General features: G+C 43.2%; 3 long non-coding RNA genes across 3 annotated transcripts in view; all 3 read left to right on the top strand.

Annotated features, from left to right (window-relative positions):
- Positions 1-10799, top strand: part of LOC309476302 — a 35735-nt gene extending 24936 nt beyond the window's left edge. Inside the window, exon 3 of the long non-coding RNA XR_014198000.1 lies at positions 10458-10799. This is a non-coding gene — a long non-coding RNA (uncharacterized lncRNA). The remainder of the gene's footprint in view (positions 1-10457) is intronic.
- LOC309480864 lies at positions 7486-8960 on the top strand. The gene is made up of 3 exons (XR_014199800.1): positions 7486-7657; positions 7733-7830; positions 8548-8960. It is a non-coding gene; the product is annotated as an uncharacterized lncRNA (long non-coding RNA).
- A 13057-nt stretch (positions 10800-23856) lies between the features above and the next one.
- On the top strand, positions 23857-26612 carry LOC309476240. Its single transcript, XR_014197980.1, has 3 exons — positions 23857-24594; positions 25187-25288; positions 25924-26612. It is a non-coding gene; the product is annotated as an uncharacterized lncRNA (long non-coding RNA).
- The last annotated feature ends 10 nt before the right edge of the window (positions 26613-26622 follow it).

The raw sequence follows: 26622 nt of genomic DNA, 5'->3' as shown, positions 1-26622 counted from the left end.
ACAATCATGACTGAAGGGCCAAAGTATTTAAGAACAGTATGACGTGAATGTGAACATACACCTTTCCGTTCACAGTTATGTTTAATACAGAATCCTCTGTAAATGGGACACAAATTAAGAAATGTATATTTTCTTCATTTCATTTTTTGTTTGTTGATTGTGTCACATCCACACATGTGCTCCTGCTGTTTGCAGTGTCAACTAGATAACATGATATATTCATTCTTGAATTGAACTGAATCAACAGAAAAGAGAATCGAACAAAATGAGTAATCTGAAGTGGGAACAGATGCATGTCAATGTGTGTTAAACAATGTTGGATCCATATTTTAAATTCTAAACATTTTAGAAATCACATATGACCTATTTTGCATTGCAGAGTAAATAAAAGTATTCAAAAAATCTATCTATCTAGTTTTTGTAAGTGTTTATTCTAGTCATCATGGTTGTAATACAAAATGTAAGGAGAACGCCTCGGTTACGACTGTAACCTCGGTTCCCTGAAGAGGGAACGAGCGTTGCGTCGGAATTGACGCTATGGGGAACGCTTTGCGTGATGACGTCTTGAAGCACATGTAAAATCAGTCCAATGGTGTGGCGGAACGTCAGAGGCGGGTGACGTCACGTACCAGGAAACTATAAAAGCCGGCCCAAAACAGAAAACGAAAGCTTCGTAAAAAGTCTGAAGTCGGGCTGACAGGCATGAAGGAGATATGGCAGGGCGACGCAACGCTCGTTCCCTCTTCAGGGAACCGAGGTTACAGTCGTAACCGAGGCGTTCCCTTTCAAGGGAACTCGCGTTGCGTCGGAATTGACGCTATGGGGAACGTCTATACCAACGCCTCCATAGCTAGAAAATGTCTGTCCTGTGTGAAATCCGTAGAGCAGCACTAGGAAGACAAAACCCTGGAGCAGAGTCTAGATCCAGAGACTAGAACCTGACGAAGGTGTGCGGTGAGGACCAGCCTGCCGCATCACAGACGTCCTGTAACGATACTCCTGATATAAGGGCCTTAGAGGCCACCATACTCCTAGTAGAGAGCGACCGGACAGCCAAAGGAGAAGGCTGTCCAGCCGCCTCATAAGCCAGTGAGATAGTCTCAACCACCCACTTGCTCATCCTTTGCTTAGACACTGGACCTCCCTTGTTAGGGGAGCAAAAGTCACTTTTACGCCACAGGGCAGCTCTGTGGACATACGCGTCTAACGCCCGAACAGGGCAAAGCAAATTATTCGCCTCCTGGTCCGATTTCGAAAGGGAGGAGGACCTCCAAGTGCCACGAGGGAAACGAGATACCAAAAGGTCTTTCCCCACAGACATTCCACCCAAAGGACTGTGGTAAGCACCTACGGCCGCCACATAAACCTTTAAAGTGGACGGGGTTAGACCTGCAGTGAACCGGTCCTGCAGGAACTCCAGAACTGTACCAATTGGGCAGTTGACTGGATCCAACCGACGGTCACTACACAAAGAGGTGAATACTCTTCAGTTCAGGGCATAAAGTTTCCTCGTGGAGGGAGCTCTGGACTGTAGAATGGTCTCAACAACCTCAGTTGAGAGACCTGACTCTATGAGCTGGGCCCCCTCAGAGGCCAAGCCCACAGGTTCCACAGTTCTGGGCGGGGGTGAAATATTGAGCCCCCTGCTTGGGACAGAAGGTCCCTCCTGACGGGTAGCTCCAGAGGATGCCCGTCGAGGAGGGACACAAGATCGGGAAACCATACTCTGCCCGGCCAGCGCGGGGCTATAAAAAGCAGGCAAACCCGGTCCCTGCGAACTCTTTCCAGAACTCCCGGGAGCAGAGCAACTGGGGGAAAGGCGTACAGACGTAGCCTCGGCCACGTCTGTACCATAGCATCCAGTCCCAGAGGAGCTGGATGCGTGAAGGAGAACCAAAGTGGACAGTGAGACGTCTCTCGAGACGCAAACAGATCCACTTATAATTTCCATATCAGCTCCACCACCTCGGGGGTGGAGCCACCATTCCCCGGGCCTCGGCCCCTGTCTCGACAGAGTGTTTGCTCCTATATTCTGGACCCCGGGGATGTAGGCTGCCTTGAGTGACAGCAACTTCCCCTGGGACCACAAGAGGATATGGCATGCCAGCGCAAACCCCCTTGATATAGGCGACTACCGACGTGTTGTCCGTATGTACTACACATGGTGTCCCCTGAGACCTGTGATAAAGCTCCTCAGAGCCCGGAAGACAGCTAACATCTCTAGGCTATAGAATGCCAGGAACGATGATGGTCTTCCCACAGACCTTGAGATGAGCGACCCTCAGGATCGCTCCCCAACCCGTGAGGGAAGCATCTGTCGTTAGCAGTTTGCGACGACAACGAGCTCCCAGCACTGGGCCCTGGGACAGGAACCAAGGTTTCTTCCACATAACCAAGGCACGTAGGCATCACCGCGTGACCTTGATTGTGCGAAATGGGTTGCCCCTCGGGGAAAAACCCTCTGGTCCTGAGCCACCACTGCAGGGGCCTCATGTGCAGCAGTCCAAAAGGTATCCCGTTGGAAGCTGCTGCCATGAGACCCAACAGTCTCTGGAACTGTTTGACAGTGAGTAGCTGGCCTAGCTTTACACTTCTCACAGCTGCCAGGATGGAATCGAAGCGTGGCGATGACAGGCGCGCCTGCATCGACACTGAATCCCAAACCACGGCTAAAAAAGTGGTCCTCTAAAATGGAGAAAGCACACTCTTCTTGGCGTTCAGCCGTAACCCCAACTCTTTCATATGGGCGAGAACAACATCTCGATGTTGAACCGCCATCTAATGCGACTGAGCTAAAATCAACCAATCGTCGATGTAGTTCGTGATGCGAATACCCCGGAGGCGCAGAGGCGCCAGAGCTGCATCCACGCATTTGGTGAAAGTGCGGGGTGATAAAGCCAGGCCGAATGGAAGAACTCGATATTGGTATGCTTTGCCCCCGAAAGCAAACCTCAGGAACTTCCAATGACACGGACGGATGGAAATATGCGTCCTTGAGGTCTATCGTGACAAACCAGTCCTCGGACCTGATCTGTGGCACGATTTGTCTCAAGGTTAACATTTTGAACTTGAGCTGCATGGCTAACTCGAAGATCTAAAATGGGACGCAATCCCCCGTCCTTTTTTGGAACTATGAAGTACCGGCTGTAAAACCCGGTTTCCCTGTTGGAGGGGGGTACATATTCTATGGCCCCCTTCTCTAACAGAGTGTTTACTTCCTGTTCCATAACCAGAACCTGCTCGGGGCCCACCACTGTGGGCAGGACCCCCATAAACCGCGGTGGGCGTTAATAGAATTGTATCTAATACCCTTTTTCCAAGGTCTGCAGGACCCAACGAGAAACATTTGACAGTAGCTTCCACGCTGTCAAAGATTCTACTAGAGGTACCAGTCTCTCGAGACTGGTTTCTGGATTTTGTTGCTGTTGAGTAGTCGGTTCGTCGCCCTGTAACGGCGCACCGGCAGGGAACGACCAAACAGACTGCTCTAGCACCCTCCTCAGAGGGGGCGGGCATCCCGAGGCCACTACGTTTCCGGGTGGACCTTGAGATATGTGCTCGCCGGAGACCGCTGCGCCCTGTAACACCAGAGGTGGCAGGGTTGGCAGAACGGTCCCCTGAGGGCACCGAAGAGAGACGGCACCGTATTTTTCTCCTGCTGTTGAGTAGTCAGTTCGTCGCCCTGTAACGGCGCACCGGCAGGGAACGACCAAACAGACTGCTCTAGCACCCTCCTCAGAGGGGGCGGGCATCCCGAGGCCACTACGTTTCCGGGTGGACCTTGAGATATATGCTCGCCGGAGACCACTGCGCCCTGTAACACCAGAGGTGGCAGGGTTGGCAGAACGGTCCCCTGAGGGCACCGAAGAGAGACGGGCACCGTGAAAAGAGGTGTTAACCGCTCTGCTTCGGGGGGACTACCCTCATTTGTCCTGAGCCCTCAGACATCAGGACTTTTTCCCAGCAGCCTTCTTGGCGGTAATAACGTTCCGCAGATCCGTTTTACCCCTCGAAGACTGCTGGGTTTGAGAGCGCCCTCCGTGTCCCCGAGATTTTTGTGGGGGAGCACGAGAGGACACACTCTGTTTTTGAGTGGCACGATGTTCAGCGCTCTTTTTAGAGGAGTGAGGCTGCTCCCGCTCAGCAGCCTCAATGAAAGAACGGCGGGGGAGAAGTTTTTGTAATGCAGCTGCCTGTTTAGCAGCTTCCTGAGATTTAGCTACCGCACTGTTTACTGCATCACCAAATAAACCAACAGTGGAAACCGGAGCATCTAAGAGAACGTGCTTTTCTTTCTCTTTTATATCGCTCAAATTGAGCCACAGATGCCTCTCAGTGGCCACCAGGGCTGCCATAGACCGCCCGATTGATTTAGCGGTCTCCTTGGTGGCCCTGAGAGACAGATCTGTGGCTCTGCGTAGTTCAGCCACTGTGTCAGGACCAATTCCCCCGCCCTCCTCTAAATCCCCCAATAATTCTGCCTGATAGGCTTGCATAATGGACATCGTATGCAGACACGCTGCAGCTTGACCAGCGGCTGCATACGATTTATGAACCAGAGATGAAGTATATTTTACTGGCTTAGAGGGAAGTGAAGGAGCTTTCAGGGAAGATGCCGTTGCTGGAGAGAGATAGCTCGCAAGCGTCTCCTCCACCTTCGGCATTTCCCCATAACCATAATCTTTATAATTCTGAATAGAAGAATAGTGGGATGTTTGTGGTGCATACACTCTGTATGAAACCGGTTTTCCCCACGATCTCGACACCTCGGTGTGGAGATCGGGGAAAAACGGAAGGCTTCTTCGCTGAGGCTGAGTACGAGATGGCAGGAAGCGTTCGTCGAGCTTACTTTTCGAACGAACGTCCTGCCTATCCTCTGGCCACTCAATAGATAATCTGTGAACTGCTCTCGTGACAACATCGAGCAGTTCCTCAAAAGCGTGAGACTGAGGTGGCGAATCCTCAGACTCAGCTTCAACACTAACAACGTCCAACTCCTCAGAGCTGGACAATTGCAGTATTGGTGCCTCCATCGGGGGGGAAGAAACCGCAGCGCGTGCTTCCAAACCCTGATGAGAGGCACTGGATCTATCAGAAGGATGTTGAGATAAGGCAGAGCCCGTCTCAACATCCACTGATAAATCCATTTGTGAACCCCAGGTCTGAGATCGCCGCCGAGCCTCAGCCGCGGCGGGACCCGAGCCCTGGGGAACGTGGTCGGGATTGAACCGAGCCAAACGGGATCGGAGCGTACGCAATGGAAGCGCACCGCAATGCTCACAGTCACCACCCTCGAGTGCTGACTGGGCATGCTCCTCTCCCAAACAAACAACACAAAGAGTGTGTGTGTCACCTCCCGTTATATAACGCGGGCAGGGATGGACACACACTCGATACTGCTGCTTGCTCGCCATGACTGAATCAATATATATATATATATAAAGACAGACAACACCAAATAACAAGGACAGATTTCAACACAGAGCGCAACTGAAGACTCAGAAAGCTTTCGTTTTCTGTTTTGGGCCGGCTTTTATAGTTTCCTGGTACGTGACGTCACCCGCCTCTGACGTTCCGCCACACCATTGGACTGATTTTACATGTGCTTCAAGACGTCATCACGCAAAGCGTTCCCCATAGCGTCAATTCCGACGCAACGCGAGTTCCCTTGAAAGGGAACCACAACATCTCACACTTTTATGAACGAGTGTAATATGTTTTTTAAGGATAGAATTGTTTTAATGAATTGTAATAATACCTTTATTTGTGATATGATGATGTTTTTGTACAGAGTGGCTGTTGGTGTTTGTCACTGTGATCCTCTGGCACAATAATACACAGCTGTGTCTTGAGCTTGCATATTATTTCCCTGCAGTGTTATTGTGTTACTGGAGGTGTCTCTGGTGATGCTGAACTTGCTTTTCAGTGAATCCTTGTAGGCTAAGCCTCCATTATAATCGATCAATCCAATCCATTCCAGAGCTTTTCCTGCAGGCTGACGAATCCAGGCTGTATAATAGCTAGTAACTGAATAGGAGACTTTACAGCTGATAGTTAGAGTGGCATCAGGACGGACAGTCAGAAACTCAGGCTGAGTGAGTTCATATGAATCAATACCTGTATCAAATGAAATAATACCTGTTAGTAAAATAGCATGAATTTTCTTTTGCAACAAAATGATGTATCACACAGAAAAGTCGACTAAACTTACAGGATACTACAGCCAGAAACACTAAAGATAAAGAGATCATGGTTTCACGGCACAGTTTGAATGGACTGAAGCGGTTCTTCCCTCCCTCTAGTGATCAGAGGAATGTATAAACTGACTCATGCCTGGTGTTTAAATATATGCAACTGATGATTTACATAAACATACAGAGTAACTAACCAACTTCACATGCTCAAACATGAATATTGGGATTACATGAAAAGGCATCACACTGTCCAAGCCAGGGGCGATTCTAGGATTTTCATTTTAGGGGGGCTCAGCCCCCAATGAGGGTATGATGTAAAAAAAAAAAAAAAAAAAAAAAGGTTAGTTTATGGTCTAATGCTCATTATTAAGTAGTTTCATTCATTCATCCAGTAACATGCATATGGCACGGTTTTATAATCACTGAGGTACCGAATGTGAGGTAGTTAGGGGGGTTCGGGGGCATGCTCCCGCGAGAAAATTTTGATTTCTCTGATCTACATATGTGCATTTTAAGATGTTTTGAAGGCCAAAAAAATTGGATGACAATAGCTTTAAAACCATGTGCGGGCAGCTGTTTTTTTCTCACCTCATCAGCATCACACTCTTTTTCTCTTTGTTTTTATCTTGCTCTGTCTTTTCCCCTCCTAAAGCTGAGCTTTGACTGATACAGGCTTTTAATTTTTGTCTGTCAGTGAAGAAAGTAAACATAGGGTCCACTGATAGGTTGATTTATGAATCATTTTCTCAGACAAAGCTACCAGGAAAGCTAGGTAACTAAGTCCATCTACAATGAAATATAAATTATTTATTTTATTTTTTAAGCTTTTTAGCCTTTGTAATCAACAATACGGTTGGTTATTCATCAAGTCACCCCGTGAAAATCTATTTAATTTCAAATCATTTAACTAACCAGCTAAACGTGTATTAATGTAACTGTCTATTGGCAATATGATTAATCTGTTCTATATTTATTTCTATTTATTAAAAATAACAACATGAATTATCAATTTGCCACTTCTATAAATCAAGTGCTTAAAAGAAAAGCACAAATCCCTTTACTCTACTCTTACTCTAATATATGTAGGCTATACACTTCTACTGATTCATTATTACTTAATACAAAACTATATTTATTAATACAAAACCAAATAACTCCACATGATGTTTCTCTCTCAAGGCCATCTAGTGCTTTCAGACAATGATGTGTGTCTTTAATCATTTCTGTGCATGGCAGTGTAGCAGGATGCAGTTGTCTGGCTCATGCCTCCTTAAGTGACGCTTAATTTGCTGCAGCTGTGAGTGGTTCTGGGCAGTTAACTTTGAGCCAATCACGAGGGCTACACCCCTTTATAAACCGGGACTTTTCTTTTGACAAATGATGTCACCGGTACGCGACTTGTCTTGTTTACCTGCCCAGCGACCTGATGTCTGCCTGGTTATCTGTCTACCGTAGCGCTGCAGGTATGGTTAGCGTCGTTTCTCTTTCCACTTGTTAACTTTATAACGTGAGCTTATAGGGAATGTTCCATGCCATAGAATCCCCGGTGCGGCAGCAGCCCTTTCACCAGCTGAGTGTGCGCCCTGCGATCAGCAATCAGAGCTCAGGGCCTGTGACGCAACGCTGTTAATCATGGGTATGTTGCTATACTGAGTAATGGTTGAATGGTTAATGTGGGACATATTTGTAAATGGACATCCTGTGCATTTTTAGGGAGTGCTATTTAACCGGGGGTGCAGCCGCCAGTTGACTACATCGACACTGAACATCTGCTGCTTTGCTTACGTTTTAATGTCACGATTTGTTTGCGGATATAATATGCTCATGTCAACAGCTGCGGCTGCCTTTTTTACCCGGGACCTAGAATAAGTGGAACCGTGGTTAATCGGCAGCTTCCTGGTGATCTCGTTCCTCCTGTTATACCGTGAATTGGTTTCATTCAGCATCATATGGCCAGTTTCATGGTTTAAGTGTGGAGTGTTGGATGGACTGACACCACTAACTGTAATTATTTTGGTCTATTTTATAGGCTCAGTGTTTTGTTTGTTTATTTAAACTCTTGTATGGAGGCTTTTGTCTGCTGCTGATATACAAGAGCATTATTTTGATTTATTTGGGTTGATTATTTATTTGTTTTGCTTTGTCTACCCCGACCAAAGATCGTTAAGCCAGAGGGCATTTTTGCCCCATTGTGCTGGATGGGCTATGATATTTTGTTTGTTTAATTTGTATTTCGAGTTGTGATTTAATTGCTACCCATATCTTTAACTCTAGTACCATCTTGGGTTTAATAGTGTTTTGCAATTGTTGTGTGTAGTTTTGGTTGATTTTCACGTGTTTGTCTTTTGTCTAGGTGCTGAAGACCGCCAGTGGGAGCAGTGCCCCTTGTGGTGGTGGGTCCCTTGGTGTGTGCAGTGGCGGTGCGTTCACCAAATATGATCATTTCCCTTGTGGTGCGTGTGTGAAATCTATCACGTGTGAGTGTTGTGTTATGGATGTTCATTGCTCGGGCCACTAGCCTCCCACTGGTAAGTTTCAGCCCTAGCTTCACCTCGTGTGTGTGTGTACATTGTGACTAGAGTATACTGTGTGTTTATTTGATTTGGTGTCAATTACATTCTATTTGCTGTGAAATTCGTACTAAATGTTTGTTGTGAAATCTTGAATTTTTTGAGTGACTCTGGTGTGTATGGCTCCATTGGTTGTACATTTTTATAAAAAGTAAAAGAGGAGAAATTAATAATAAAATTATATTTTTGTATTCGACCACTGTCTCTGGCTGATCCCTTCACGAACCTGAGTGCCTTGTTAGCGAAAAACCATTAAGTCTTTGGGTGTAAGTCCCATCGTGGCGTAGTCTGCTATTTGCCTGGGTCTAAGCCCAGCCATATATATTTCACCTGCCACAGCAGCATAATGTAATAACGAAATACAAAATAATATGTTTTAAAGTTTAAAAAGTAAATTAAAATAAATCATGATCGTTTTCTAAAGTATGTTTTCATGGGTGTTAATCGCTTCATTTTTGTTTTGTAGAAAAAAACAACTATCACACTGATAAGGGCTGAAGGTGAACGCAGCGAAACGTATTGGTATTGGAAGAGAAACCGAACCGTCCCGTGTTGCTCCCAATGCTCCAGTAACATTACATTATGTAAACTGCAATGCATAAATGACAAAGAACTGCACCGATGCAGATGTAATATCATAGCAATCTATCAATAAATGCACTCACGACACACCTCGCTCTGCTCGGCGCCACTGCAGATTGAAAAATGCGCTAAATCCAAGCAGACTCAGATAAGGGGAGGAGCCGAAACTTGACGCAGCTTGCCGCCGTTTCAAATGAGTTTTTTTAAAGGGGACTGAAGCGATAAAAAATATATTAATCAAATATTTTTTAGGGGGGCTGGGCAGAAGTTTAGGGGGGCTGAAGCCCCCCTAAAAAGGGCCTAGTGACGCCCCTGGTCCAAGCCTTTTAGTTTTTAATTTGATGATGGTTCATCATCATTATTTATATGGTTGAAGTCCATTAGCAGAAAATACAAACAGATTATAATGACTGAAGTGATTCAAACTATCAAAATATAAAATGAAGGAAGTATTCTTTGATGGAATTATTACAGTATCACTCTGAATCATGCAAAACTTACATTTAATGAGAGCAAAATCTGATTTGAAAGAATTTAGAATTTAAATTTTTTTGTTATGCTTGCATTATTTGAATATATCAGGCCTTTTACATAAACATTACCAACATTAATGTTTTAATTATTACAGTTTTTTACGATTGCTGTGAAAGATTTTTCAATACTTTTAACAATTTTCCAAAACTCTTAACACTGTAAACTCTTAACAATTTAAAATATCTGTAAGTTGACAAATATTGTTGTAAATGTGCTAAAAAGTGACCGTCAAAAATTCCTACCAGTTTTTTAAACATCGTTTGAAGCTAAATGTGACAAAATGTTGTTGTTATTTTCAGCGTGAGCCGCTTTACAAATGGCTCCCCATAGTAAAAGTCCATTGTTTTGGTCTTGTTTGAGCTTGTGTACAAAAGAAGTTCAAGCATTTTAAATTTGTGTTAATTGTATGCATTTTGTGTTAAAGCAACAAGAAATGTGTTAATAGTATAGCTTACACAGACGGATGTAGTGCTAACTGTGTTAAGAGTTTAGGAAAATTGTTAAAAGTATTGAAAAATCTGTCATAGCAATCGTAAAAAACTGCAATAATTATTATGCTTCTATTCCATGCACACAGAAACAGAATAAGCACTTCAGTTCATTGGCGGACACAGATCTGGATGAGACTCTAAGTGCTGCTCAAACAGTGGCTGAAAACTCCAATCCTTCCTCTGAGACAACAGTAACACTGGGTTAAAACAAGCTCTATCAAAACAGAACTTTACTGACAAGCGATGAAAGCAAAAGTGATGCAAGAGCTGAAGGAGTCATGGCCTGAAATATTGACTTTTTGTTGATACAAATAATGCTGTATTAGTTTCTGTTAATGACAGTTTATAAATCGTTAGCCTCATAGCATAATTGCCTAAGTCATTTTTTCTTTTTCCTTGTTTTCCAAAGACATTGAAATATGACTTAGGCAATTAAGCTAACGAAATTATTTATTAGGTAATTAATTCTTGTTTTTACAAAAGATTTGGTGTACATACATTTTAATGTCATCAAATGAATATCAGCTGTGAATGATGAATAGTTTATGAATATCGGTTGTGAACCTTTGAGGACAAAATGATAAATACCCTAATGTGAATATGAAGATGTTTTTGTACGGGGAGGCTGTTTGCGTTTGTCACTGTGTACGTTTGGCACAATAATACACAGCTGTGTCTTGAGCTTGCATATTATTTCCCTGCAGTGTTATTGTGTTACTGGAGGTGTCTCTGGTGATGCTGAACTTGCTTTTCAGTGAATCCTTGTAGTATAAGCTTCCACCATTCGAGATCACTCCAATCCATTCCAGAGCTTTTCCTGCAGGCTGACGAATCCAGGCTGTATAATAGCTAGTAACTGAATAGGAGACTTTACAGCTGATAGTTAGAGTGGCATCAGGACGGACAGTCAGAGACTCAGGCTGAGTGAGTTCATATGAATCAATACCTGTTAGGAAAAATAATAATCATACAAAATGATTATTAACAAGCTTCATCTAAATCTGCAAGAAAATTGTATGTTCAAAAAAACTTACAGTTTACACTTGCCAGAAGCAAGACTGAAACTGCAGAGAACATGGTGACGTGACAGATTGAATGAAAAGGAACAGTTCTTCCCTTCCTTTAGAGATCAGATGAACTGACTCGTGTCCACTGGTTATATCTCAGGCAAAAAATTTACATAAACACATGTATTAGTTGTTGCTTTTTTTCTTTAGTTAAATTATGTCAAAACAATAATTTATTAATAAAAATCAGTAGGCTAGAATCATTTAAATTATTGTGGCCTGAAAACATTGATTTTATTACACAGAATGAAAATGGAAAGTCTATGCTTGCTGTCTAATGACATAATGATCATGTTTCAAACCATTGTCAAGATATAATCATTTAAATGGTGCATGGCTGTCATAAAACCCTTTCTTTTTTTTCTTTCTTTATTTTGAGAAAATGTCCTCTAAAAATTCCAAAAAATTTTGACAGGAGATTTATTAAATTAGTGCATTAAGATATAAATTAGAACGTCCTGCACCCACTAGTAAAATATTATATCTGGAGTCTGAATAAGTTTTGGTTTGACTGTTCATAATATGATATATGAACTGAATATATGAATTCATATATCTGTAGTAGCTAAGTGCTTAAATTCATATATCATATATATATATATATATGTGTGTGTAGCTTACGTGCACTTAAAGGAGAAAAACTAATAAAATAAAAGTGTTTGTGAAGTGTTTATCCAGTGAAGATGAACCATAAGCAATGTATCTTGATTGTTAATAGAGTGCCTGATAAAGTTTTGAGAAGTAAAAAAAAAAAAAAAACATTCTGTGACTGTGAGTCACTGTGGACGACTTTACTTCTTGTATTGCACTGTATCCTACTGACAAAATTGAGAACTGCAGTTTTAGACTATAAGTGTGTCATGTCTTTCTAAACCAGTTCCCTTTCAAGGGAACTCCCGTTGCGTCGAGAAATGACGCTGTGGGAACGCTTTGCGTGATGACGTCTTGAAGCACATGTAAAATCAGTCCAATGGTGTGGCGGAACGTCAGAGGCGGGTGACGTCACGTACCAGGAAACTATAAAAGCCGGCCCAAAACAGAAAACGAAAGCTTTCTGAGTCTTCAGTTGCGCTCTGTGTTGAAATCTGTCCTTGTTATTTGGTGTTGTCTGTCTCTATATATATATATTGATTCAGTTATGGCGAGCAAGCAGCAGTATCGAGTGTGTGTCCATCCCTGCCCGCGTTATTTAACGGGAGGTGACACACACACTCTTTGTGTTGTTTGTTTGGGAGAGGAGCATGCCCAGTCAGCACTCGAGGGTGGTGACTGTGAGCATTGCTGTGCGCTTCCATTGCGTACGCTCCGATCCCGTTTGGCTCGGTTCAATCCCGACCACGTTCCCCAGGGCTCGGGTCCCGCCGCGGCTGAGGCTCGGCGGCGATCTCAGACCTGGGGTTCGCAAATGGATCTGTCAGTGGATGTTGAGACGGGCTCTGCCTTATCTCAGCATCAATCTGACAGATCCAGTGCCTCTCATCAGGGTGCGGAAGCACGCGATGCGGTTTCTTCCCCCCTGATAGAGGCACCAATACTGCAATTGTCCAGCTCTGAGGAGTTGGATGTTGTGAGTGTTGAAGCTGAGTCTGAGGATTCGCCACCTCAGTCTCATGCGTTTGAGGAACTGCTCGATGTTATTACTAGAGCAGTTGACAGACTTTCTATTGAGTGGCCAGAGGATAGGCAGGACGTTCGCTCGAAAAGTAAGCTCGACGAACGCTTCCTGCCATCTCGTGCTCAGCCTCAGCGAAGAAGCCTGCCGTTTTTCCCCGATCTCCACACCGAGGTGTCGAGATCGTGGGGAAAACCGGTTTCATACAGAGTATATGCACCACAAACATCTCATTATTCATCTATTCAGAAATATAAAGATTATGGTTATGGGGAGATGTCGAAGGTGGAGGAGACGCTTGCGAGCTATCTCTCTCCAGCAACGGCATCTTCCCTGAAAGCTCCTTCACTTCCCTCTAAGCCAGTAAAATATACTTCATCCCTGGTTCATAAATCTTATGCAGCCGCTGGTCAAGCAGCAGCGTGTCTGCATACGATGTCCATTATGCAAGCATATCAAGCAGAATTATTGGGGGATTTAGAGGAGGGCGGGGGAATTGGTCCCGATACAGTGGCTGAACTACGCAGAGCCACAGATTTGTCTCTCAGGGCCACCAAGGAGACCGCTAAATCAATCGGGCGGTCTATGGCAGCCCTGGTGGCCACTGAGAGGCATCTGTGGCTCAACCTGAGTGATATAAAAGAGAAAGAAAAACATGTTCTCTTAGATGCTCCGGTTTCCACTGTGGGTTTATTTGGCGATGCAGTAAACAGTGCAGTAGCTAAATCTCAGGAAGCTGCTAAACAGGCAGCTGCATTGCAGAAACTCCTCCCCCGCCGTTCTTTCTATGAGGCTGCTGAGCGGGAGCAGCCTCACTCCTCTAAAAAGAGCGCTGAGCACCGTGCCACTCAAAAACAGAGCGTTTCCTCCCGTGCTCCCCCACAAAAACCTTGGGGACACGGAGGGCGCGCTCAAACCCAGCAGTCTTCGAGGGGTAGAACGGATCTGCGGACCGTTATTACCGCCAAGAAGGCTGCTGGGAAAAAGTCCTGACGTCCGAGGACCCAGGACAAATGAGGGTAGTCCCCCCCGAAGTAGAGCGGTTAACACCTCATTTTACGGTGCCCGTCTCTCTTCGGTGCCCTCAGGGGACCGTTCTGCCAACCCTGCCACCTCTGGTGTTACAGGGCGCAGCGGTCTCCGGCGAGCACATATCTCAAGGTCCACCCGGAAACGTAGTGGCCTCGGGATGCCCGCCCCCTCCGAGGAGGGTGCTAGAGCAGTCTGTTCGGTCGTTCCCTGCCGGTTCGCCGTTACAGGGCGTCGAACCGACTACTCAACAGCAACAAAATCCAGAAACCAGTCTCGAGAGGCTGGTACCTCTAGTAGAATCTTTGACAGCGTGGAAGCTACTGTCAAATGTTTCTCGTTGGGTCCTGCAGACCGTGGAAAAAGGGTATCAGATACAATTCAAGAAACGCCCACCTCGGTTTATGGGGGTCCTGCCCACAGTGGTGGGCCCCGAGCAGGTTCTGGTTATGGAACAGGAAGTGAACACTCTGTTAGAGAAAGGGGCCATAGAATATGTACCTCCCTCCAGCAGGGAAACCGGGTTTTACAGCCGGTACTTCATAGTTCCAAAAAAGGACGGGGGATTGCGTCCCATTTTAGATCTTCGAGTTCTGAACGAGTCAGTCATGCAGCTCAAGTTCAAAATGTTAACATTGAGGCAGATCGTGCCACAGATCAGGTCCGAGGACTGGTTTGTCACGATAGACCTCAAGGACGCATATTTCCACATATCCATCCGTCCGTGTCATTGGAAGTTCCTGAGGTTTGCTTTCGGGGGCAAAGCATACCAATATCGAGTTCTTCCATTCGGCCTAGCTTTATCACCCCGCACTTTCACCAAATGCATGGATGCAGCTCTGGCGCCACTGCGCCTCCAGGGTATTCGCATTATGAACTACATCGACGATTGGTTGATTTTAGCTCATTCGCATCAGTTGGCGGTTCAACATCGAGATGTTGTTCTCGCCCACATGAAAGAGTTGGGGTTACGGCTGAACGCCAAGAAGAGTGTGCTTTCTCCATTACAGAGGACCACTTTTCTAGGCGTGGTTTGGGATTCTGTGTCGATGCAGGCGCGCCTGTCACCGCCACGGATAGTTTCCATCCTTGCAGCTGTGAAAAGTGTAAAGCTAGGCCAGCTACTCACTGTCAAACAGTTCCAGAGACTGTTGGGTCTCATGGCAGCAGCTTCCAACGTGATACCTTTTGGACTGCTACACATGAGGCCCCTGCAGTGGTGGCTCAGGACCAGGGGGTTTTCCCCGAGGGGCAACCCATTTCGCACAATCAAGGTCACGCGGCGATGCCTACGTGCCTTGGTTATGTGGAAGAAGCCTTGGTTCCTGTCCCAGGGCCCAGTGTTGGGAGCTCCTTGTCGTCGCAAATTGCTAACGACGGATGCTTCCCTCACGGGCTGGGGAGCGATCCTGGAGGGTCGCGCGGCTCAAGGTCTGTGGGAAGACCATCATCGTTCCTGGCATATCAATCGCCTAGAGATGTTAGCTGTCTTCCGGGCTCTGAGGAGCTTTATCACAGATCTCAAGGGGCACCATGTGTTAGTACATACGGACAACACATCGGTAGTCGCCTATATCAACCACCAAGGGGGTATGCGCTCGCGCCCGTTATCCAACTTGGCACGCCATATCCTCTTGTGGTCCCAGGGGAAGTTACTGTCACTCAGGGCAGCTTACATCCCCGGGGTACAGAATATAGGAGCAGACACTCTGTCGAGGCAGGGGCCGAGGCCCGGGGAATGGAGGCTCCACCCCGAGGTGGTGGAGCTGATATGGAGGGAGTTTGGCCAAGCACAAGTGGATCTGTTTGCGTCTCGAGAGACGTCTCACTGTCCACTTTGGTTCTCCCTCACGCATCCAGCTCCTCTGGGACTGGATGCTATGGTACAGACGTGGCCGAGGCTACGTCTGTACGCCTTTCCCCCAGTTGCTCTGCTCCCGGGAGTTCTGGAAAGAGTTCGCAGGGACCGGGTCCATCTACTTCTTATAGCCCCGCGCTGGCCGGGCAGAGTATGGTTTCCCGATCTTGTGTCCCTCCTCGACGGGCATCCTCTGGAGTTACCCGTCAGGAGGGACCTTCTGTCCCAGGCAGAGGGCTCGATATTTCACCCTCGGCCAGAACTGTGGAATCTGTGGGCTTGGCCTCTGAGGGGGCCCAGCTCATAGAGTCAGGTCTCTCAACTGAGGTTGCTGAGACCATTCTACAGTCCAGAGCTCCCTCCACGAGGAAACTTTATGCCCTGAAGTGGAGAGTATTCACTTCCTGGTGTAGTGACCGTCGGTTGGACCCAGTCCACTGCCCAATTGGTACAGTGCTGGAGTTCCTGCAGGACCGGTTCACTGCAGGTCTGACCCCGTCCACTTTAAAGGTTTATGTGGCGGCCATAGGTGCTTACCACATTCCTTTGGGTGGAATGTCTGTGGGGAAAGACCCTCTGGTATCTCGTTTCCTTCGTGGCACTTGGAGGCTGAGGCCTGCAGTTCGCTCTAGGGTGCCACCTTGGGATTTGTCCTTTGTGCTACAAGGCTTATCCCAGGCCCCCTTTGAGCCCATTGAGGAGGTTCCTGAGAAGTTTCTTACTCTGAAAGCTCTTTTCCTTCTGGCTATTTCTTCTCTTAAGAGAATAGGGGATCTTCAAGCATTGTCGGTGGCTCCGTCATGCTTAGAGTTTGCTCCGGGTATGGTTAAAGCGTTCCTTCATCCGAGACCGGGTTATATCCCCAAGGTCCCCACTAATGTGGCTAGACCTATTGTTCTGCAGGCCTTCTGTCCTCCTCCCTTTCAAAATGCTGACCAGGAGGCTAATAATTTGCTTTGCCCTGTGCGGGCGTTAGACGCTTACGTCCACAGAGCTGCCCTGTGGCGTAAAAGTGATCAATTATTTGTGTGCTTTGGGTCCCCTAACAAAGGGGGCCCGGTGTCTAAGCAAAGGATGAGCAAGTGGGTGGTCGAGGCTATCTCACTTGCTTATGAGGCGGCTGGGCAGCCTTCTCCTTTGGCTGTCCGGTCGCACTCGACGAGGAGTATGGCGGCCTCTAAGGCCCTTATTTCAGGAGTTTCTTTACAGGACGTCTGTGATGCGGCAGGCTGGTCCTCACCGCACACTTTCGTCAGGTTTTACTCTCTGGATCTAGACTCTGCTCCAGGGTCTCATGTTTTGTCTTCCTAGTGCTGCTCTACGGATTTCACACAGGACAGACATTTGTAGCTATGGAGGCGTTGGTTACGACTGTAACCTCGGTTCCCTGAAGAGGGAACGAGCGTTGCGTCGCCCTGCCATATCTCCTTCATGCCTGTCAGCTCGACTTCAGACTTTTACGAAGCTTTCGTTTTCTGTTTTGGGCCGGCTTTTATAGTTTCCTGGTACGTGACGTCACCCGCCTCTGACGTTCCGCCACACCATTGGACTGATTTTACATGTGCTTCAAGACGTCATCACGCAAAGCGTTCCCACAGCGTCATTTCTCGACGCAACGCTCGTTCCCTCTTCAGGGAACCGAGGTTACAGTCGTAACCGAGGCGTTTTTGTATCATTTTCACATACGTTAGTGTCACAGTGCTTGTTTTGCACAGAAATACACAGCTGAGTCCTCTTCTGTCAGTCCGGACAGTTTCAGATACATCATGCTTTTCGAATCATCTCTGCTGATTTCAACTCTTTCCTTAAAGGATTCTGCCTTGTGTCCACTTCCCAAACTGTAGCCCAGGCCCATCCACACAAGAGGTTTTCCAGCTTGTTGTCTGATCCAGTGCATAGTACAGCAGTCAAAGCTGAACCCAGATCATCTACAGGACAGAGTCAGAGTTTCTCCAGGCTTTTTCTGAACCGTGCTTTCAATGGACTCCATATTTTGACATTTTATACCTAAAAGAAAGATTGAAAAGACTGATTTCATTTGAAATATATATGTATTAGAGCTGATAATAGAAATGTGTCTCATGAGAAAACTCACGGTATACGCTGAATGAGAGCAGCAACAAGCAGAGTAAATTCTTCATCTTGAAAGTGGTGATGTAACGCTCCAGATCCAATCAGAAGCACATAAATACTAAGCAAACATACAGGATTGTTTTGATTTGCATTGGGAGGGTCACAAGGTACAATCATGACTGAAGGGCCAAAGTATTTAAGAACAGTATGACGTGAATGTGAACATACACCTTTCCGTTCACCGTTATGTTTAATACAGAATTCTCTGTAAATGGGACACAAATTAAGAAATGTATATTTTCTTCATTTCATTTTTTGTTTGTTGATTGTGTCACATCCACACATGTGCTCCTGCTGTTTGCAGTGTCAACTAGATAACATGATATATTCATTCTTGAATTGAACTGAATCAACAGAAAAGAGAATCGGAAAACATGAGTAATGTGATGTGGGAACAGGTGCATGTCAATGTGTGTTAAACAATGTTGGATCCATATTTTAAATTCTAAACATTTAAGAATTCACATGCTTTATTATTTCCTATTTTGCATTGCAGAGTAAATAAAAGTATTCAAAAAATCTATCTAGTTTTTGTAAGCGTTTAATCTATCATCATGGTTGTAATACAAAATGTAAGGAGAACCACAAAATCTCACACTTTTAAGAACGATTGTAATATTTTTTTTAAGGATAGAATTGTTGTAATTAATTTTAATATATTAAATGCCTTTATTTGTGTTATGATGATGTTTTTGTACAGGGAGGCTGTTGGTGTCTCTCACTGTGTACGTCTGGCACAATAATACACAGCTGTGTCTTGAGCTTGCATATTATTTCCCTGCAGTGTTATTGTGTTACTGGAGGTGTCTCTGGTGATGCTGAACTTGCTTTTCAGTGAATCCTTGTAGGCTAAGCCTCCACCACTCCAGATCACTCCAATCCATTCCAGAGCTTTTCCTGCAGGCTGACGAATCCAGGCTGTATCCTCGCTAGTAACTGAATAGGAGACTTTACAGCTGATAGTTAGAGTGGCATCAGGACGGACAGTCAGAGACTCAGGCTGAGTGAGTTCATATGAATCAATACCTGTATCAAATGAAATAATACCTGTTAGTAATAGCATGAAGTTTTTTTGCAACAAAATGATGTATCACACAGAAAAGTCGACTAAACTTACAGGATACTACAGCCAGAAACACTAAAGATAAAGAGATCATGGTTTCACGGCACAGTTTGAATGGACTGAAGCGGTTCTTCCCTCCCTCTAGTGATCAGAGGAATGTATAAACTGACTCATGCCTGCTGTTTAAATATATGCAACTGATGATTTACATAAACATACAGAGTAACTAACCAACTTCACATGCTCAAACATGAATATTGGGATTACATGAAAAGGCATCACACTGTCCAAGCCTTTTAGTTTTTAATTTGATGATGTCAGTCATTATTTATTTGAAGTCCATTAGCAGAAAATACAAAAAGATTATAATGACTGAAGTGATTCAAACTATCAAAATATAAAATGAAGGAAGTATTCTTTGATGGAATTATTACAGTATCACTCTGAATCATGCAAAACTTACATTTAATGAGAGCAAAATCTGATTTGAAAGAATTTAGAATTTTAATTATTTTTGTTATGCTTGCATTATTTGGATATATCAGGCCTTTTACATAAACATTACCAACATTAATGTTTTAATTATTATTATTTTATATAATTTTACATTTGCAGTTTTTTTCTGATGGCTTAAGCAAATTTTTTGTAACTATTGGCTATTTTTTGCAAAACTCTATACACACAAATAAGAAAACCTTTCACCAAATCAGCAAAACATTGTAGTTCTCTTACAAAAGCTAATAAACCTTGCTTAACTCTTCAAACCTTCGTAAAAATTGTATTTTCGTATCAATCAGTTAACACAAGCCATCACATTAAAAAGCACACAATGCGCCAACTACACACTGATGAATAAAAACACATCTGGCTTTTGCTTTCTCTGTGCACAAGGTAGGCTATGTCCGTTTGAGGTCATACTTTTGTCATAGTTCTGTAAACATACAGGGATCCAAACTTCAAGTATCGGTGTTTATTTACAAACATCAAAACAAACACAAGTGTTGTTTTCCAAGTCAAAACACAAAATAGTAATTTCACTGAGAATTTTTTTTTAAATCTGTCTACATTGTGTCGTCTCTCTGGGTCCAGCCACAAAATTGTGTCTACATCACATGCGATGTCCTCTAGTCCAAGGCACGGGGAAAATATATTCTGGAATGTCGTATCCAGGCCTGACATGATGCCTGGTCAATATCCCTACATGCCTCCTCCATTGCCTGTAAAAGGGCTATGCGTTGATGGGGATGACGGTCATAGACCTTTCAGTGCCAGGCAGAGAAGAACTCTTCAATTGGATTCAAGAATGGAGAGTATGGGGGGAGGTTGAGTACAGTGAAGAGTGGGTGATCTGTAAACCAGTTGCGGACCAAAGCAGCCCTATTGAAACTAACATTGTCCCATATGATGACGTATCTGGTGAAGACTCAAATCTCATCATTTAATATTGTTTTTAGTATTATTATTACTTTTTATTAATATTCATAATCAGTAGTATTATGTATCTGTTTTATACGTGTTATATACATTCATAATCATTTGTAATCATTGTATTTTGTGAATCATATGTGTGCTGAAGTTAGACTGAAATGTAAATGCAGTTTTTCCACCGAGTATGGCATAGGGGATACATTCCTATGTTAATGGGAACCACATGTTTCTTTGGTAATGCAGTTTTTCTGTTCAGCATATATAAGAACTGAAAGTATTTGTCTAGGTCAGAGAAGATGACTGAGAAGCTGAATCAAGACCTTCGTTTGTCTATAGTCTCTTCCTCCTATGTCTTATCTAAAATAAATCTCTTGGCAAAATCACTGGTGTCTGTTTCCATGAAATCAAACAACAGGAGAAAGGAAGATTTTTAAATCTACACTGGTCTGCTCTGGTCTCTGAACATTAGTGAGCATGTGGGAATGTAATAATCTGTGCAGTGTTATATGGGCCTAGGGTTGCATGGTGGTGAACAACACCATTTTGACTTATAGCTGCACATTAAGTTATGTTACCACCACGTTGTCCTGGGACATTGATTATGGCACGGTGTCCAATAATGTTCCTGCCACGTCTCCTTGTTTAAGTGAGGTTAAAACCTGCCTCATCGGCAAAAAGCAGCTCATGACCCATGGCATCTGCCTCTAGCTCCATCACTCTCTGGACAAGACAAAACAAATGCAGCACAGCAGGCCCATGCACAGCACTACAGTGTGCACTTCCAGATTCAGTACCAGTGATACTATAGCTTACCTGCACATAGTCATATCACAGTTGTTTTACACGTTCACTGTTTCTTTCAAAAGGGACTCTGTAGATTTGTTTCATTCAGATTCTGTTGCGGGCAAGTACACGACATAATACAGAAATGCTCACATTGTGTATGTTTTGGAAGGTGGTGTCATCCTCAGTTATGCACTGCTGTATTTCTCGTAGCCTTATGGAATAATTTGCAATCACCATATTGACTATATGGGTCTCTTGTTCTGCAGTGAACATTCTTCCTCTGCCCCCAGCATCTGGACGTCTAGCAATCCTGTAAAGTAACAATTTCAGTATTTTTACATGTATGGTATTGTTGTGTTTCTCATTATGGCAGTGCTACAAAACTTAGTGCAAAGTGACTGTACTCTCATTTCAAAATGTCTTCATGATGCTTGCTAGTTGCTATAGTGTATCGGCTCAAGTTCAGCTTCCTCTAACTTCACCTCCTTGTCCTTGTCGTCCTCTCCCTCTCGCTTCTTCACCTCCGCGTCCTCTTCCTCCTCCTCTTCATCCTACTTTTTCACCTCCGCATCCTCTTCCTCCTCCTCTTCCTCCTACTTCTTCACCTCCGTGTCCTCTTCCTCTTCCTCCTCTAATTCTCACTCTTCTCACTCTTCCTGCTCCCTCCATTGTACTCCACACGGACAGCTTACCTGTGCTAAACACAAAATAGGGGCAGGACTGAATGAGCTTTTTATTTAATATTTCTATGCAAAGCAACTGATAAAGTCAATATTCCTCATCTGTATATGTGAATGAGGAAGTGGTTTTTGTATTGCTTTGACCCTGAACTCATTCACAGTGACTCTCTAGCACAGTAATACACAGCAGTGTCTTCAGTCTTGAGGCTGTTCATCTGTAGATACAGTTTACTGCTGGAGTCATCTCTGGAAACTGTGAACCTTCCCTGGACTGACTGGGAATAGCTTATAGGAGAACTGGATGTGCTGATGTATGCAATCCACTCCAGACCTTTCCCAGGGCTCTGTCTGATCCAATGAAGATAGAGATTGCTGAATGTAAATCCAGTTATTGTACATGTAAGTTTATGAGACTCTCCCGGTTTTTTAACCACTGTCTCAGACTGAGTGAATGTCTGACATTCAATACCTGTGGAAAAAGAAACAATATTACATTTATGAAGATGTTATAATGTTAAATTGTTGCACTCATAATGATTATTCTATGCAGCGACTTACATGGTAAAACTGCCAGAATTACAAATACAAGAAACTTTTTAAACATGGTGTATGTTAAGTTTAAACCAGAAAGACAGACTTTGTTCCTAGAGTTCAGATGTCTGGTTAGATCATTGAACAAGACATTGACACATTTAAAGTGGGAAGGTGATTTGCATATATTCAAATCGAAGAACTGGTGGTATGAAAGGCTGACATATGTTTGGTCCAGATTTAGATTTTAATGTTTGAGATCTGTATAAACATACCGTTATTTTTCTAATATTAGAGAACAAAGTCATTACTTTTAAATTCTTTAATGGATTTTAATGTAATTCCTATTAATTATAATATAAAATTCAGATATGAATATTATAAAATATGAAATTACAAGAATATTACGTCTACATTTTTTAAGTAAAACAGCATTGCAATTTTAAAATCACTAAAAACAATGTTGAAAAAAAAATGAGATAAGATCAATTTTGATCAATACTGTTGTAAGCGACTCATATCACACAGAAAGATTTTAGTTCATTGACTGACATAAATCTGTGGTGATGAAACAGTGTCTAAAAACTCGAACACACTGTGAAAACAAGCCATCAATACAGAACTTTATTGACCAAAAGGCAGAGCCATAAAAATCTTTTTAATTTTCCTTCAAGTCTGGCTTAGGCAAAGAAAGCAAAGCCAATCTGACAGATAGAAGATATTATTGATTTTAATTACTTCCTATTGAAACATATAATACTTTATCTGTAAATCTCTTGTTCTGTAAATCTGTTATCTGTTGTTAATGAAAAACATGATGAATACCCTAATTTAAAGGGATAGTTCACTTTGAAATTAAATTTTGGTATGTTTTAGCTTACCTCAAGGGCATCTAAGATGTAGGTGTCTTTTTTTCCGCAGTAGTTTCAATTTTGATATTTTTAGGTCAAACCGTTCTTGTCTGTCAGTCATATAATGCAGGTCGATGGTCACTTGTCTCAAACAGCATGCACAGAGTCCAAATTAAAACAATTCCCCGTCGTCCAAATTAAACAATTCCCCATCGTAAGTACACATTGATGGCCTAAGACACGAAACGAGCCGTTTGTGTGAGAAAACGACAACCTGGTCTCACAGGATTCCGTGAAATGTCCACGGGCCCTTAACTCAAAATCCGTGGAGCCATCACGGAATCGCCCCAAATTCCGTGATGTGGCCACGGATATTACTCCAATGCAAGTCAATGACATTGACCTTCCGTGGTCCACACACGGATACCCGTTTCAATGACGGAGTACAGATCTCACTCAATCGACGTGCTTTCTCATTTGGAAACACAACATTTTAAGTATTTATTTATTTTCCAACACCAAATACCATAAAGACTTTAACCTCTCTGTTATTGTAGCTATTGCATTGTCCAGCCATCATAAAAATTCAGTCTGATTCTGTTAGCCAAACTGAAGTCCCGTGATGGCACCACGGACCTCAACAACCTGACCTCACTCACTGGATGGTGTGATGTTGCTCACTTGTTTGAAAGCTTTATGTCGACTGTGTTGCAATTTTGTCTTGTCCTGTCATCATAAAATCCAGTTTGATGGCGTTTTACACCTATTGCTCGCTTGGCAATATAGTCAGATCTAAAATCTGTGATAGGAGCACGGATTGAGTCTGTGGTGAGACCACGGATAACTCCAACGTTCGTGATATGGTCACGTAATTTAATCTATTGATTCGTGCCACGGACACGTTTATTTCGTTATTTTTCGTCTTTCGTGATAACAGCTCGATTATTTCTGCCTGTCGGCTGCAGCAGAGAAGCTGTTTAATCAACATTTATTCACGAGATCTTATCGTGGTTTATGTATTTTTTTTAATGTTATTATTTCGGTCTTATTGCCAGGGAAGCTGGATTGTTTTGCTGTTTATTGATATTTTTTAAATGATATTTTATTAGTAGGAAATCGCGCTGAAGAAGTCTCGTTCCGAACACATCGCGATATTTGGCATCAGTTCACGTGTGTCAGCTGTTGGTAAGTAGCCTAGTAAATAAATACCTAAATACGCTGTCCTAATAATGTGTGATATAATGTCTTTTCTGTTTGTCGATATTAATCTGCCAAATATATCTGCCATTTCCACGGAGACTTTGCGTTTCATTGCTTTCTAATTCAAAATATATGATTAAACACTGCCTGTCACGTGACGTGCTATAGGCTTAGATATTCATATCAGATTAAAAATAGTACAATTAGTTCCAAAGTTGTATTTGTAGTAGAAGCACAGTAAAAACAACACTTACCACTACTATTGGTAGTTTTAATGTGATACTTATTGTAAATGCACAGTAACCACAACACTTACCATGCTTTTACCACAGTAACCCTAGTTTTACTGTGATAGGGTGTGGTAAAAGGACAGTAACCACAAAACTTACCATGCTTTTACCTCTGTATTGATAGTTTTAAAGTGATATTTGTTGTAAATGCATATTAACCACAACACTTGCCATGCTTTTAACGCTTTATAATGTAACATCCAATATTTGTAAGGTAAATCAGTACTTTTTCCTTTAAATAATCCTATATATTATACATAATTATATTTTCTTTTCTCTTTTTTCAGCTGAAAAGACCAAAAGGGCCTTTCGGACTCAGTCAGCCCATTATTGTTTGAGGAGAAGTAAACGGAGGAGACGGACAGCTGCAAAGGCAAATATTCACGATGGTATGTATGTGTTGGTTTTAACCCTAAATCAAACATTTTATCAAGCATTTGTTGTTTCTTAAAACTTTTCTCACAAAACCCATAGCCCAATCAGTACAAACATAGTCTGAAAGTCTTAATAATTCACAAGATTTAACAAGTTGTCAAATTCGTACGATACTCGTACATATTTGTGTACTCGTACACAATCCTGCAGCTTTTACTCCTAGTGCTGTCATTGGCTACTGCCTCAATTCCTGTACATATTTATCGCGATATTTGTAAATCAGTTGCGCCACTTCTTGGAAAGTTGTCGGATATCACACACACTGTCAGAAAGTTTATATTAATTGCAAATTGGTCCCCGTCTGTTCATGTTCCAGTGATACATGATGTCTCTCCACACCTCATAACCTACCTCTGTTTGCAAGAGTGGAAAAGCTTATCTGACTTGTCACATGACATCAGATACTGGATTAGTTTGTCATAATCAGAATGTTACACTGCTGATAACTGTCCCGTTTGCATGTAAATCATTTTCATATGATTATTGCTTGCTATTAAAGACATACTTTTATTCATAGAAATGCCCACATATCAGTGAACTTATAACATAAAAATGCTTTTAACATTTAATTATGCAACACTCTTTACAGAAAACATATCCCACAGTTATGGATAAACTCACAACGTCATCATCAAGTGCTGTGCTGGGCACATTGGGCAACAAGTGTCCTCCAACGTATTCGATCCGTGGCCAAGTTCTCCACATCTTCCCATGGGACACTGACATTCTTCAGGTCTTCATGAAACATCTGTCTCTGTGTCTTCCTTGGTCTTCCCTGTCTCCTGCATCCTCCTGGTGGTGTCCACTTCATCACTGTGTTTGGGTGTTGTTGTTTGGGCATGCGTAGGATGTGTCCAGCGAGGTGCACCCTTTGCTCTGTCACAGTTTCTGAAAGTCTTCATGTGGAGTCCCACTCCTCCTCAGGATCTCTTTGATATATGCAGAACCAATATTGAAAATAGTGATTTATCTTTTTCCATATTGTTAAAGCATTTTGTTTTCTCTTTTCAGCTTCATAAACTGTACTTGATTTCTGCCTAATGCCTTTATAAAAAAGGGTCAGTGCTCATCAGGTGTTTTGCTAAAGGACATATTTATTGCATAGTTACAATAAAAGTGACCAATAATCACAAGGATATAGAATGAAAGTTGAGAATGTAAAATGTTGTGCTTATGTTTTTGCCTATTTGTTCTTTAAAGCGACGAAACAAATGTATTTTCACATAACAAAGTTGAATCTCATATTTTGGTTTGTAAATATATAACTTCATCATAGCAATTTTTGGAA

The sequence above is a fragment of the Leuciscus leuciscus genome (assembly GCF_965113295.1).
Source record: "Leuciscus leuciscus genome assembly, chromosome: 1".
NCBI classification, from domain to species: domain Eukaryota; kingdom Metazoa; phylum Chordata; class Actinopteri; order Cypriniformes; family Leuciscidae; genus Leuciscus; species Leuciscus leuciscus.
The sequence above is the reverse complement of the archived record's forward strand: the minus strand, read 5'-3'. Positions and strand labels throughout refer to the sequence as shown.